This window comes from Triticum aestivum, chromosome 7B (genome assembly GCF_018294505.1).
Source record: "Triticum aestivum cultivar Chinese Spring chromosome 7B, IWGSC CS RefSeq v2.1, whole genome shotgun sequence".
In the NCBI taxonomy this organism is placed as follows: domain Eukaryota; kingdom Viridiplantae; phylum Streptophyta; class Magnoliopsida; order Poales; family Poaceae; genus Triticum; species Triticum aestivum.
Window position 1 is genome coordinate 560057307 of NC_057813.1, and position 10448 is coordinate 560067754.

Here is a 10448-nt window from a genome sequence, read left to right on the forward strand (position 1 = left end):
CTGATCGAATTTCGGATATTCCATATTTCTGCTGTTTGGTGGGAAGTTTGGGTGTAAGGCTGTTTGGCTGGAAGTTTGGGTGTACGGCTGTTTGGCGGGAAGTTTGGGTGTACGGCCGCTTGGCGTGAAGTTAGGGTGTACGGTCGTCCGGTGGGAATATTTATATGTTCTATCCATCATGATCTGGACCACTAATTAACGGTTGGATGGCTTGCGTGTGTGGATATATAACGCTTCTCATGACGTGAAGCTTGGCGAGCTATGGCCCCACATGGCAGTGAACCTGTCCTCGGTATCATGTATAGATCGTACAACCATCATATATGTGGAGCATTTCTGTAGATGTGTGACATTTTTAAACAGAAAGGAGACAGATGCAGTTCCATATAGGATATAGTGTCACGGTGTCACTGTCACCCTTCCAAAGGACCATTAGTTTATACAGCATATGTGTGTGTAATATATTGCGTGAACTTCACAGTTTAAACAGAGGCAGCATATGTAGTTCGTAATGGGATATAGCTAGCTGCTAGTTACTGGGCCGCCCTTCCAAGTGCTATTAGATTGCAGAAAGTGTTGGATTATGTGGTCAAATGGGAAAAAACACATACCAAGTAGCTATATTAGTTTAGAAGATACTCACTAGTTGCAATGGTGTGTGCAGGTTGGGATATTAATATAACTATATTTGGACATGATAACATGGTGTTTGCTCTCAAAGTTTTAAGTCTAACTTCTACTGTTTTGTAGTTCTTCCCTTCCAAACAGGGGAAGAGGCCCTAGATTCCCTTAAAAGGGGGGTTGCTAAAGATGAGGAGCTTGATTTGATAGTAGCGGAAGTTCATCCTTGCAATACAGAGGTGGGCACCTTGCAGCTGTTTCACCACGTCCTGAATGAACTGGAAGTGCCTCTCATCTGTAAGCATTTGTATTCAGAGCTGTATTGTTTTAAGAAAATTTTCTTCCATCCCGAACTCATTAATCTAGGAGTGTTGTTTCTTGGCTGCAGCTATGTGTGCCTATGATGAGGCAGTCTCTGCACGCATGACCCTTGGAACATGCTCCAATGTGGTTAAGCTGTTGGATACTAAAACCGTAAATTTTCTGAGGATGAGAGCACTGCAACACAGGTCTATTAAAAATCACAGGTCTGAAACTGAGGATGAAGAACAAGATGCGTTGAACGTGAATGTCTATTCAGATAATCTGGGTCGGTTCATATGGAGCAGTGAGCTCCATGAAAAGTTTTTGCGGGCTGTTGAAGTGCTTGGGGCGTGTAAGGCTATCTGCACTTGGCATAAATTAGTCATTTGCTATGTTTAACTGCTGAAAAAGCATGACCTTTGAGTTTGTGCTTTTGTTTTGGCCAACAGCTGCTACGGCAAGAAAAATTCACCAGTACATGAATGCCAAGGATTTGAATTTGACCATACAGCACATCGCAAGCCATCTCCAGGTGGGTGATCGATTTAGTTTATCTGCAACTGCGGTATTGCCAGTACATCAATAGGCAGTATGTAAGTTTTTGTTAAATTTTGTTTGTTTAATAGACGAAGATAAGTAGTAGAAGCTGACAACCTATGCATTTCCAGAAGAAACACATGTACGCGGATGTCTTTATTTTCCAGAAGAAACACATGTACATGGATGTCTCTTACCTGCGTTAGTACTCAGTAGTCAGTACTCTCTGTCTCTGCATGCCATGGAGATTAAGTTTTGTATGGTACTCTAGATCAAATTTCAAATTTCCAAACAATGCAGCTTCAGGAGTAGATTTTGTTACAGAACCAATCACAATTGATTTTTTTTTTGCATGTTAGCAAGTTGTCCTAATTCGTAAATAATCAGACTATCCAAATCATTATTATAACCCAGTTTACCAAATCGACGGATTAATAATTGTCATCACATTTCTGCGAATTTTGTGAACAACGTACTACTTTATTGGTATTTTCTCCTTTATCGGTTAAATTGGGGGCTTATTAACATGACTTTGGTCTACCCTTAGCTGATGCTAGCAGTAGGGTTTTGGCTTCTTTTTGGCCTTGTTGCTAGTGTTTGTTTGTACTGTTTGTGCTTTCTTGGCACTCTCCTTGTAATACAAAATGAAACACGTCCGGGTGCGTGTTTGAGAAAAAAAACGTGCATACTCGACAAGTTTCAAGTTCATCTATTTCAGCGTTGTTATGCTAAGCACTAAAATTTCTGCATTATTCTCACTTTCTATATTGTGATGTGTGATCCCTGTCTTGAATGTTCTGTTCTGTATTTTGATGTAGAAACACCGGTTGCGGGCGCAGAAGTTATCTCACAATGAAGAGGTTTATCAACATTATGCCAGCATGAAAGAATTATCTGAGATGATTGCATAAGCATACAAGGTAGCCAGTGCTAAACCCAATAATCATCCGGCAACAACCCAGACGCATTTCACACATGGGGTTGCCTCTGCTATCTGGGACAAGTACCCCGGGATGGTATGGCCACATGTGGAGGGAAGTTCAGCAAGCTCTACTATGTGGTACAATTACCCCGGAAAGCCGTGGGGACAAGTAGGGGAGAGTTTGGCCGGAGCACGAGTTTCTCAGACTAATGCATGCCCACCTCCAGTTCTGATACATGGTACCAAGTCCATCTGGGACCGTTACGAGGAGAGCCTACAGTACTATAATGAGAGCCTGTCATACAAATGTGAGGTGCTACCTATAAGGAGCAAGGCACTTGATGGATATGGACGCAACATTTCCGTCAACCTGGAGAGAGAGATCAGTCGTACTGAATCAGCAGGCAAGATTGTCATCAACCTGGAGAGAGATGACATGAATAAAGACACCATGGACGACGTGCACGCCGCAGTTACTCCGCAGGAAGACATAATGGACGAGGTGCATGCCGCAGCTACTCTGCAGAAAGACGCCATGAACGAGGTGTACGCCGCAGTTACTCTGCAGAAAGACACCATGGACGAGGCGCACGCCGCAGTTACTCCGTATGAAGTGAACGAGGTGCCTGCTGCAAACATGGGCGCTGGTTATCTGGTGGATCTAGCAGGTACTCCCTCCGTTCGGAATTACTTGTCTCGGAAATGGATGTATCTAGATGTATTTTAGTTCTAGATACATCCATTTTCGAGACAAGTAATTCGGAACGGAGGGAGTAACTACCACCCCGCTGCAGAGAATGCGCAGTCTGAGCCTTTCAGTGACTTGGATTGGGAAGAGGTGGAGAAATTCTGGATGAACCAGATGGAAGGACAGCAGGAGCAGCAAGGCCTTGAACTAGTGGATCTGCTCCAGGTAGATGGCATTTCACCAGAGGAACTGCTCCAGGAAGACGAAGCCTGGAACCAGGCACTTCAGCCAGCAAATCCGGCGAATGTCGTCAACAACGCACCCATGGCCGAAGAACCCGCCGCTGGAGATGCCTCGGTGTACGATCCTGCGAACTAGTCCGGTGTTGCCGAAAATGCGTTCTGGGTCTGGAGCCCCCAATTTGCTGGCGATGAGTACGGCATGCCGTTCTAGGCCTGCCGGAAGAGGGGCAACTGAAGAGCTGCTTTATCTTAAATTCTTAATAATAATAATAATAATAATAATAATAATAAGACTGGTGAACAGTATAGGCAGTAAGGGTTCCTGTGGAGAAATCCCCGGGAGATATATGGGAGAGCTGCTGATGCTCGGACATATATCCAGTGCTGTGTGACATTGGTTAAACCCTTTCGTTAATAGGTTGTGTTATGACATATCAGTTTCCAGACTTTTACATATTATCTTCCTCTGTGATGCATTATGACCTGATAATTCCGTATGTGTGTCTGTTCTATCTAGTCTAGGGTTTTGTTCTTCGAATGAAGGAGCACCACTGCACCAGGCTCCCAAGTTCATCGCTAGCTCTCTCTCTCCCTCTCTCTCTCCAAAAGAAAGAGCAAACACTTTGGGTTTTTTCCACTGGTACAATTCTTCTATTTTTCCTAGTTTTCAGAACACTCACTGCTACTGAAGTTTTTACATCTTATAAGATGCATTGGAATCCTTATGATTTTTTCCTTTTTTGGTTCTGATTTATATGTTACCATTATTTTAGGTATTTTTTTAAGGATTTCTTTGCACTAGGCTTCTTTGATTTAACAGAGTTCCGTAGGATTTTTTGGGGAGGATTTGAATCATTAGGAAATCGTCTTGTCTAATTTGTTTGATTTGCATTGCAGGATTCAAATTCATAAAAACATTTCATAAGGATTTGTTAGCACTCTATTTCTGAGGAAAATTTTCATCCAATGACACAATGCTTCTATTTCTTCCTCTGGTTTTCAAACACCCATTGGTAGTAAACTTTTGAGATCCTATTCTTCTTATAAACCCATATGGGCTGCCGTTTGATCTTTTTACCATCGTACTTCTTTTGGCGTTGGAGTTCGGTCAACTGCCCGTTCATTTCCGTAGTATTGAACTAAAACCACGACGAGTAAATCGGAACGGAGGGAGTACTTCTTTTGGCGTTGACGTTCGGTCAACCGCCCGTTCGTTTTGCACGCTTAAGCTGGCTTCACAAGTAGATGACTGGTGGACCTTACTTGGTGTGGGTCCAGCGAATAAGACAGGGTTTCGTCTGCTTTGCGTACGTGAAGATAGACAAGCACCAAAGCCAATCGAAACAGGCGAAAAAGTCTTTTACATTCGCGTTCCATGCATAGCTGAAATCTTGGCCGCCCACGCTTGCATGCGGATCCACACATCCGGACCCACAGTATATTTAACAAGGCCCCCGCTAGGACTAGCTAGTAGCTGGAGCTATGCTAGATTCGCTCGCTTTATCTCTCGCATGCGAGCCATGCACAGTGTACATGAATAATTTCGTGATTATCTCTCCTGCTTCCCTCCAGCCATCGTATTAATTCTGTGATTATGTCTCCTGCTAGAAGTAATTCAAACACCATGAAATTAAATATCATGTTGTTTAAATTGTGCTGAGATAGTTCAAATTTGAACGTTCTTTAAATAGTTTCAAGGAGAACCAAACTTTGTTAAATTGGTATATGAACTTTGCCATGAAAAATAGAAGAACTTTTGAAAAATTCTGGCATAGCTCGCAACTTTTGAAAAATAGGCTAGAGAACTTTACTTGCGCGTTTTTGGAACTTCATCGCCAAAACTCAAAGAACTTTTGGTTCTTATGTATTTTTTTTTCAAAAGTCCTTTTATTTTTATCGCAAAGGTCAGATACATCATTGTAGAGTTCTTTAGGAATTTATATTTATGATGATTTTTTAGCCTTTTACTACATAATTAGTGGTGTCATGCGTTAACATGTAATAATCTTACAGTAATCAGCTACATTAATTATGCATACCATATAAAATTAAATACTTTGACCTATCACCTAAATAAGAGCATGGGTGGGAAAAGAGCGCAGCGCATGCATGCATAGGAGTAGGACCTAGCAAGAAAAGGAATCCATAGGCTGTACTAGTAGTTGATGCATGGCTGCACATGTGTGGGCCTAGCCGATTAGACCACATGCATGATGATCGGCTTGGATTCACGCTACAGATGGAACGCGAAGGTAAAAAACCGCGTCCCGAAACAGGCCGGTGAAACCCTCCACAGTTGCCACCCTGGCTTCTCTCTCACACCACGGCGACCCCTCACCTCTCCGACGGCGCCTCCCCATCTCTCGTCCCTGCCCACGTACTGGAGATGGCGCCGCCACACACAGTGGTTCGGGCCTGGTGCAAGTCGTCGCGGTGGGGCAGAAGGGATGACTGGGTGTTCACGATGGGGGTGGGGGTGGAGGAGGGTGTGAGGATAAGGAGGTTAACGATGGGGAAAGGAACAATGAGTCACAACGTGGAGGAGGCGACCGAAGATGGATGGATCTGCCGCCGGGCACAGATCGCCATTGTCGATGTCTTCTCCCCTTTCCCAGGTGCTTCGTCGCCGGCGCCCTCCCGGGGGTTCTTTGGCTTGCTCGTCCTCACTGCATCGGTCCGTCTCCCTCCCCTGCGCCCCCAAGGCCAAGGACCACACATTTCTCATTCCAGTTGTCTTTTGGAGAGCTTATTTTCATGGTTGACGAACTGCAACTAATTTTATTTATTTGGATATGCTATAGGATTGCTGACAAGCAGAAATCTCTATAGCCTTCCACCTTATTTTCTTTGTACATGACCTATTTCCAGCCCTTTGGTTTTAAGTTTTAGAATGGGGGCAACTAGCAAGACCGATGTGGTGCTCATGTTTCAGATTTTTTTACCACATTGCACCAGAGCCGGCGTCCTTGCCAGCAACTTCTCCCGCAGGTATTGCAGCTCCCCTTCTGTTATTTTTTATTTTTCTTAATTGTTCCTGTTCTCTGACCATATTCTGCTTCAGATTTTGCTTCATTCTTGTTTCCAGGTTCTTCATATCCATGGCCTATTAATTAGTCACATGTCCATATGTATTTTATATCATGTCTATTAATCATCTCATCACCTGAGTTATACATCTGGATGGCCGTGAGGGTTAGGGGGGCCATTAGTATTCCCTTGAAGAAAAGTGCAAGCATCGTCTATGTCTATGTCTATATCTATATGTATATGTATATCTATATCTATATCTATTAATAAAGTAAGATGCGTTTCGTCAATTTTTTCATCCATTCACCGCCGAAAATACTTTTTTTCTACCCAGGTGATACTAAAAAAGAATTTTCGTACGTGGGCCACGCACTGCCGCCCAGCGAAGCCAGCCCACTTATTTTTTTGCACACGTAGTTCGAAAATTCTATTTTCTGCAGTAGTCGACACATAATTGGAGTTTCACACAGGACAATCAATAATGGGCAGGCCCATTTTCCTTCTTTTTTCTGTGTTCATATATTTTATTCTACTTTCCCTCTCACTTTTTCCCCTTCCAAGTTTATTTCTCTTTTATATTTTTCCCATAAATTAAAATATAAAAAAAATTCGGAACGAAAAATACAAAATTTCGAAAATGTTCATAATTCCATATTTTTGTTGCTATTTTGGAAAATACTCAGAACTTACAAAAAGTAGCCCATTTGTTTAAGAAAAATTATGGTTTTTAATTTTTTTCCGAGATTTCTAAAAAGAAAGTGGCATTTCAAAAATACTCCGAAGCTGAAAAATATTCATGTTTTAGTGAAATTTTCAAAACTAAAAATAATGTTCGTGTATAAAAGATCCACATTTTCTTAAAATCTTATATATTTTCAACACATGTTCCCGATTTTTAAAAATATCACAAATTCAAATAATGTTCGGCCGTTCACCGTCGAAAATATTTTTTTTCTACCCGAGGTGTACTAAATTCTTATGCGTTTGTCTGCTTGACAGAGAATTTTAGTACGTGGGCTGCGGATGTCTTATTTTTCTGCCAACCCAGCTTGGTAAACTCTATTTTGCGCACAGGTCCACAAATAGTCGGAGTTTCGCACAGGACAATCCCTAATGGGCTGGCCTATTACTCTTTCTCCGTGTTTTAATCCTATTTTTATTCTCCTTTCCCTATCTCTTTTTTCCCTTCCAATTTTTTTTAGAATTTAATTCGTAAATTAAAAATTCTCATAAAATGGTCAGAATTAATTTTTTTACGAAAATATACAAAATTCCAAAATATTTTGGCTATTCTGAGAAATATTCGGAACTTGCAAAAGTTGCCCTTTTTTTAAAAAAAATATCGTTTTTCAAAATTGTTCAAGATTTCTAAAAATAAAATGGCATTTCAAAAAATGTCCCGAAGTTGAAAAATATTCATGTTTTAGTGAATTTTTCAAAAGTACAATTAATGTTCGTGTATAAAATATACACATTGTCTAAAAATCTTATGAATTTTCAACACATATTCCTGTCTTGGAAAACAATTCACAAATTCAAATAGTATTCATGTTTTATAAAAAAGTTGGTGTTTTCAGAAAATGTTTGTGAATTTTAAAAAATATTTCCTTTCATATTTTGTTCGTGTTTTTTTGAAAGTGTACATACTTTTCGAAAAAATATTAGGGATTTAAAAAAAATCATGTTTCCAAGAATATTCAGAAACTTCATAACTTAAAATCCCCTCGATTGAAAAGATTGAAAGGAAGAGTAGATTGAATAACTCATGGGCCTTCTCTGGCGTACGATGATGTAACAAAACTCTTGACTACCCACGATCAATGAATGGAAAAATAATGGATTGATTCCTTCACATGCGGCGAAACCGAGAAGCTAAATATTCTTTTTCGTGTGCACAAAGTGGTTTGCTTGCACATATAATTCTCACTGACTTTAAATATATACTATTCGAGGTGGTACTATTTTCTTTTCCGTTCGTCTATTAGAAAAGGAAAAACGCCAGATTTGCTACATGGGCCACCTACAATGTGGCCTAGCAAATCCAGCCCAGTTATTTTCACGTCACTCAGGTGGGAAAACTCTATTTATCGCAGCGAGCATTAGATAGTCCCAAGTTTGCACAGGGCGCCCAGCTGGGCTGAACGATTTTCTTTTCTTTTTGTTTTGTGTTATGTTTCTACTTTTTTACGTTCATTTTTCTCCCTTTTTGTCTATTTTCCTTTCAAGTTTATTTTGCCAAAATTTTCGTAAATTCAGAATTTTCAAAAAGTTCATAATATCATAAAAAATCTACTTTTTTAAAAAATGTTCATAATTTTAAAATTTATTCCGTTTTGAAAAATGTTTAGGAAATTAAATCTTTGTTCTCATTCCAAATTGGTTCAGATTTTTAAAAAATGTTTCATTTTTTCTTTTTGGTTTCCAAAGTTGTTTGTGATTTTCCGAAAAATTGCATTTAAAAAAGTTCCAAATACGGAAAATATTCTTGTTTTACTAAAATGTTCAGAAATTCACAATAATGTCAAAAAACACATTTTCAACAATTGTTCTGAATGTTTAAAATATCTTTATTTTTAAAAAAAATCACAAATTCAAAACATGTTCATGTTATTATAAAAGGTTTATGTTTTCAAATAAAATTGTGAATTTTGAGCGTTTCAAAATTTGTTGTGTATTTCTGAAAATGTAAAGAATTTAAAAAATGTTTGTGATTTTCAAAATTATTCATGTTTTCAGGAATATTCAGCAATTTATATTTTTTAAACAATTCAAAAAAATATTTCCAATCTAATAACATTGGAGTATGATCTTGAGCTGGCCATTGGTTGGTAGGACTCGTTTCTTTGAGTGGCTAGCAGCACATAGTCGAGTCTTTGAGGGCATGATTTTGATCCCTCAACTCATCATTTTTTAGATTTTTTTCGTGCCTTACTAACACATCGTCTTGGCGCCTATCAGTGTGCTGGTCCATACACGAACTGACGTGCATCCCATGCGCTATTTTACACAACTAGCGTCATATAGTAGCCCTCACGTAGTTGGCCCAAGACAAAAAATTGCTCCGTCGCGTAGACTGTATTGGGCCTCAGCTGCACCCCTCTACTGGGTCGTCCGAGGGAGCAATTTTTTCCTTGGGCCAATAAAAGAGAATATGTTGGTTTGGCTCGAATAAAAAAATCGTGGGCACGTGAGCGCTAAAATAATCAAAGAGAATAAACCCTAATAGAGAAGGGACATTGGTGTCTTGTTATGCGCTAAATATGCTAATGAAACGAGATTTATGCGCTACAATTAGTAATTTATCTGGTTACGCCATCGTAAGAGAGAGTGGTCGAAGCAACCGTGCCTCGAAGGTCACCACATAACTACCAAATAAGGATGCAGACGCAACCACGAGACAGAGGCGGGCCCGAAGGAAAAATAAAGGGACGAGTTGGATGGTTGTCGCCACGCCGACTAACTCTACCACTATCAAGATCTCACGGGACAAACATGACCCGCGAGAAGATCACAACTCCTCACTCTATTGCACCACTATGGAGATTATTTTTGATGGACACATCAATTACCTCTCTCATTGCTTCTTCAAAGAAACATCTCTCCCGTTGCAAAGCACGGGCATATGTGCTAGTCTTCTTTAAATTGGAATAGTTATGTTAGAAAACATGATAAGTGGACTGTATCATGGAATCATTTTTTCAGTCCTTTGTGACAGATCCAGAATAGTCAACTTAATTAAGATCCAAATGGCAGCATCAATGTGTAGATGCACGGAGAATTGTAACCAAAATAACAGAGAGAATTAAGGATGCCTCATAAGCATGTTTTCACTTAAGATATGTTAGAATGACTTCAGAAATATCCGGCAGTATTGATTGTGAAGGACCAGTAGCTTATGCAGATAGCTGCAGTGTGTTGGGCTGTTGGCTGAACATCACAGCTTCATGTTATTATTGCTCAACATAATCATCATTTCTTTTCCTGTAAAGTAGCACTAGGTTCTTTTGCTGCCAATCATTAATTATCTGATCCCATGAGGCATTATTACCATGCTAGCTCTGTATATTGCTGGTGGCCTTCCCACTATAATTAACTGTCAACATGCCGC

At 40.0% G+C, this 10448-nt stretch overlaps 1 pseudogene; it reads left to right on the forward strand.

The window, feature by feature from the left end:
• Positions 1-271: 271 nt before the first annotated feature.
• On the forward strand, positions 272-3524 carry LOC123155955 (uncharacterized; annotated as a pseudogene).
• The last annotated feature ends 6924 nt before the right edge of the window (positions 3525-10448 follow it).